The following is a 6,000-nucleotide window of genomic DNA, read 5'->3' as shown; positions in this document are numbered from 1 at the left end:
ATAAGGTTAAAATACAAAAGAAAAAAGATAAATAGTGCCTTGGATTGATTGTTTTAAAGCGTATAGGTTATAGGGAATGAGCCTAAAAAAAATGCAACATAAATGCTGAGAGTGAGTCTTGACCCTCTTGTCTTGAATTGCACTGTAACTGTACTGTCTCCCTTCACTTTGTAAAGAGCTGCACAAACTTTTGATGCAATATAAATCCTGTATAATAATAATAAAACAGTAACTTTCATTGTTACAAAGTACATGACCAGGAACTCCTGGCTATGACAGGCCTATAGTGTATTATGTTTTACAGTTCTCTACATCAGACAGTGAAATACGGGACAACATTTGGTCAGGGTGCTTTCCTGGAGATTTTGTGGGCTGCTGAGAGATGGGACGAGGGAAGTCTTTAAACAGGCAGATGTGATTTACAAAAGCCTTAAGAAAAGAATTAAAAGCAGAAAGGGGATGGGCAAAGGATAAGGGGGATTACAGGGGTCTCAGACACTTAAACTCTGGGAAAAGAGCAACACCCCTGCTTTGACGATTGGTCCTCTCTGCTAGGTTTGGAGAACTCTTAAACATCTCATAGAGCTAGGAGCCAGCAGAATTCAAGTCATCAGACTGGGGTAGGTGTTCATTCATCTGTGCTATCAAATGCAGTGCCAGGCTTTGCAGGCAGAATAAATTGAAGATGTGAGCTAGCAATCTATTTCAAACATCAAAGCAGTATAGGAAATGTAACAAATTCTCTTGCAGCTTGCGAGTCAGGTTTAAATATATATATTACCTGTACTATTATTTCAGTATTTTACAGGCAGTTAAATAATTATTGCACTGAAGTCTATTTATGGGTAATATCACTTTGCATTGTTAAATGCTATTTTTTCATTTCATAGTGACAGCTTAATTTTTGTTATGAGATGTGCTTGTTCCAATAAAATGTATTGGAAAAAAGGTTAACTTTACTAAACCTGTCCTTTGGGAAATGAAAAGTTTTATTATATAATGTTTAAGTAGATGTTTGACAGTTTAAGTGTATGGCTTGATTTGATTCCTTTACATGATACATTTATTACAAAAGTGTGTTTTTCCATTAGTCTTTTTGTATTGTCCAAATGTATTATTGTGGTATACTAGGATGTAGGGATGGCAGTTTATGCGCTAAATGTATTTGCATGATAGCAGGATTTCATCATGATGCAAACCGCTAACCATCAGTGCATGATTTGTGCTCATACCTAGGGTCAGTGCATATACAGTATATATATATATATATATATATATATATATATATATATATAGATATATATATAGATATATGTATATATATAGATATATATATACATATATCTATATATATATATATTTTTTTTTTTTTTTACAGTATCTCACAAAAGTGAGTACACCCCTCATATTTTTGTAAATGTTTTATTATATCTTTTCATGTGACAACATTGAAGAAATGACACTCTGCTACAATGTAAAGTAGTGAGTGTACAGCTTGTATAACAGTGTAAATTTGCTGTCCACTCAAAATAACTCAACACACAACCAATTAAACCACTAAAAAGGTTTATTTAAAATACAAAAAAGCAACATACAATGAAACCAATCATCTCCAAGCACCAGTAGCACTTTTTGGCTCCTAGGAAGAGGGTCTTCCCTCGAAACGCATCAGCCAGGTATATGTGGATACCATTACGTCACCCAACACTGTTGGAGTATCCTGGCTGTCTTGGAGACGATTGGTTCTATTGTCTTTGTATGCATGCAACTGTTATATGTTTGTGAGTACAATGTATGTCGTTTTTTTAATTTTTAAATAAACCATTTTAGTGGCAATGTACGAGGTCGATGCGCCCTACTCTTGTTGTTTTTTTTCAGTGTTTTTGGATACCCTTGGTCCTGAGGGGGTGGCAAGACCTTAGGTGGTGTCAACAAAGACCACTCACTTTCTTGCATACCACTCAAGCACAGGAAGAAAACTGTCTTTTGATTAATGTCTAAATCGCTGGCAAAAAAGTGAGTACACCCCTAAGTAAAAATGTCCAAATTGGGCCCAATTTTCTATTTTCCCTCCCCAGGTTCATGTGACTGGTTAGTGTTACAAGGTCTCAGGTGTGAATGGGGAGCAGGTGTGTTAAATTTGGGGTTCTCGCTCTCACTCTCTTACTGGTTACTGGAAGTTCAACATGGCACCTCATGGCAAAGAACTCTCTGAGGATCTGAAAAAAAAAATTGTTGCTCTACATAAAGAAGATTGCCAAGACCCTGAAACTGAGCTGCAGCACGGTGGCCATAACCATACAGTGGTTTTAACAGGACAGGTTCCACTCAAAACAGGCCTCGCCATGGTCAGCCAGCCATGGTCAGTGCAGCCAGCACTGGGTAGCTAAAGTTCATTGAGGGAACTATGAATGCCAACATGTACTGTGACATACTGAAGCAGAGTATGATCTCCTCCCTTCAGAGATTGGGTTGCAGGGCAGTATTCCAACATGATAATGACCCCAAACACACCTCCAAAACAACCACTGCCTTGCTAAAGAAGCTGAGGGTAAAGGTGATGGACTGGCCAAGCATATCTCCAGACCTAAACCCTATTGGGCATCTGTGGGGCATCCTCAAATGGAAGGTGGAGGAGTACAAGGTCTCTAACTTCTACCAGCTGTGTGATGTCGTCATGGAGGAGTGGAAGAGGATTCCAGTGACAACCTGTGAAGCTCTGGGCTCTATGCCCAAGAGGGTTAAGGCAGAGCTGAAAAATAATGTTGGCCACAATAATATTGACACTTTGGGCCCAATTTAGACATTTTCACTTAGGGGTGTACTCACCTTTGTTGCCAGCTTAGACATTAATGTGTGTGTGTTGAGTTATTTTGAGGGGACAGCAAATTTACACTGTTATACAAGCTGTACACTCATTACTTTACATTGTAGCAAAGTGACATTTCTTCAGTGTTGTCACATGAAAAGATATAATAAAATGTTTACAAAAATGTGATGGGTGTACTCAGTTTTGTGAGATACTATCTATCTATCTATCTATCTATCTATCTATCTATCTATCTATCTATCTATCTATCTATCTATCTATCTATCTATCTATCTATCTATCTATCTATCTATCTATCTATCTATCTATCTATCTATCTATATATATACATATATACATACATACATACATACACAATATATATATATATATATATATATATATATATATATATATATATATATATATATATATATATATATATATACAGTATATATATATACAAATATATAGTCATTTATATATATATATATATATATATATATATATATATATATATATATACATATATACAAATATATAGTCAGTTATATATATATACATATACACAAATATATAGTCAGTTATATATATATATATATATATATATATACACATACGCAATATATATATATATATAGTCATTATTTTTTAAACATAAATAGTTCACTTGTTCGTCTATAGAGATAGTTCTCTTGCTCTCTTTGCTTATACACCTCTAATCTGATAGTGTGAATTTGAAATTATAACTGTGGTTGTTAAAGGATGGATGGGATCTCCCAGTATATGTGGTCACATGACAGATTCCATCATCTCTCTTACAGTCTAGTAATTTGGCTTAGGCACTAGACATTCAGATCCTTCAGACAGGTTAATAGAGAGATTCTGTATGATTAATCCTGTTAAAGATCCAGCCAACTGACAATGTTGGGGGTCAGCGGGAGAAATGGTGCCCCAATGTCGGGGGTCAGCGGGAGAAATGGTGCCCCATTGTTGGCGGTCAACGGGAGAAATGGTGCACCAATGTTGGGAGTCAGTGGGAGAAATGGTGCCCCAATGTTGGGGGTCAGCAGGAGAAATGGTGCCCCATTGTTGGGGTTAGCGGGAGAAACGGTGCCCAATTGTTGATGTCAATTGGCAGAATAGGGTCTCATATCAGAGGGAGAAATAGTGTCTCAAGGGCCAGAAGAAGGCAAGCAAAGGGCCACATTTGGCCCCCAGGCTGCAGTTTGATGACCACTGCTATAGAAGATCATTATCCAGTCCAACCAATAAAGAGGACCTTAGCTCAGAAAGTGAAGATTTGCCGTGTTATATGGGACATCTAGAAATGTGACCCATTGTTGGTGTCAGCGGGAGAAATGGTGCCCCCATTGTTGGTGTCAGCGGGAGAAATGGTGCCCCATTGTTGGTGTCAATTGGCAGAATAGTGTCTCATATCAGAGGGAGGAATAGTGTCTCGAGGGCCAGATAAAAGCAAGCAAAGGGCCACATCCGGACCCCGGGCCACAGTTTAAAGACCACTGGTATAGATTAACATGGGTACACCCAAATAAACTTTTTTAGAAGTTTTTTCCCTTTTATTTTAACCTGGTAATCTGGCTAGGAATATATAACAAAAAGTGCAGCGCTATCAAATATGGATTATGAAGAAGATATCGAGGAGAGCAGTCCACAGGTGAAAATTATGGTGAAGCATGCACAAGATATAAACATTCAGTGCTCTTCAATGTGCTGGTAATCCTCCACCCAGTCTCATTAGCCTCTCACCTCACACTTAGCCCCTGTGTCACCAGACGGGCTAGTAAGACAAACTTTATCCAAGGATATCACAAATATAGATCAAATCAGTATTCCTCTTCATCAGAAGATAAGGCTCACAGGTAACAGATCACAGGTCCATAAAGCGGGTCACAGGTCCATAGGAAAACAAAGGTCCGGACATAGTGCATTACCGCAATAAATTACTTTATTGAACATAGCATAAAATCATAAAAATTACCTTGTAAAGCACTATACAAGTGCATGTGATGAGCAGATTGTATTACACACAGCGGTCTCGACCGCAATGGATGGCGGGTGACGTCACCGGCCCCTCCCCCTTTGCACGCGTTACGTCCCACTGCACGGGACTTCCTCAGCTGAGGAAGTCCCGTGCAGTGGGACGTAACGCGTGCAAAGGGGGAGGGGCCGGTGACGTCACCCGCCATCCATTGCGGTCGAGACCGCTGTGTGTAATACAATCTGCTCATCACATGCACTTGTATAGTGCTTTACAAGGTAATTTTTATGATTTTATGCTATGTTCAATAAAGTAATTTATTGCGGTAATGCACTATGTCCGGACCTTTGTTTTCCTATGGACCTGTGACCCGCTTTATGGACCTGTGATCTGTTACCTGTGAGCCTTATCTTCTGATGAAGAGGAATACTGATTTGATCTATATTTGTGATATCCTTGGATAAAGTTTGTCTTACTAGCCCGTCTGGTGACACAGGGGCTAAGTGTGAGGTGAGAGGCTAATGAGACTGGGTGGAGGATTACCAGCACATTGAAGAGCACTGAATGTTTATATCTTGTGCATGCTTCACCATAATTTTCACCTGTGGACTGCTCTCCTCGATATCTTCTTCATAATCCATATTTGATAGCGCTGCACTTTTTGTTATATATTTGTTATTGGGACTTTTGGTTTATTGATCCTTTAGTGCATAGCAGCTTTCTATTATATTATTTTATACAGTTGCGCTGAATTTTTATCTATTATTATTAATCTGGCTAGGAAGTCTGTTGTTTTTCAACTTCCTTTATAGTAGACTTAAAGGCAAAACTATTTTTTTTTTGTTTTATATCAATTGGAGACGGATTAGAACACCTGCCAGGTTTTTGTTGCTGTCTGTGCCCCTGTTAGGGACATTTATTCCTTATTTGTTCTGTTTACTGTTATCAAAAGTGAAAGAAGATTTCATATTTTGGGTTGTCACCAGAACAGGAATAGAGGGGAATCTTCCAATAGGGACACTAGTTCTGATGACAAACAGGGATTCCCTCATTTTGGAGGGATTTCCTCTCATGTCCTATTTTGGCCTTTGGACAGGAAGTGGAGTCTCCCCAATGGGACACAGTTAGAGTCCAATCTCCTTACTCTATCCAGTATGGAAGCTCTTTTGCCTTTAGTTTTACTTTGATA

The 6,000-nt window shown here is 38.4% G+C and overlaps 1 protein-coding gene across 1 annotated transcript in view; it reads left to right on the top strand.

Moving 5' to 3' along the window:
- The first annotated feature begins 541 nt into the window (after positions 1 to 541).
- The window catches only part of LOC309561604 (tenascin-N-like), a 113,234-nt gene continuing 107,775 nt past the window's right edge, over positions 542 to 6,000 (top strand). Inside the window, exon 1 of the mRNA XM_082265605.1 lies at positions 542 to 620. The gene's annotated coding sequence lies outside the window, so the exon portion shown is untranslated. The remainder of the gene's footprint in view (positions 621 to 6,000) is intronic.

Source organism: Pelophylax lessonae (assembly GCF_965119305.1).
Source record: "Pelophylax lessonae genome assembly, chromosome: 8".
In the NCBI taxonomy this organism is placed as follows: Eukaryota; Metazoa; Chordata; class Amphibia; order Anura; family Ranidae; genus Pelophylax; species Pelophylax lessonae.
This window is presented reverse-complemented; position numbering and strand designations above follow the sequence as displayed.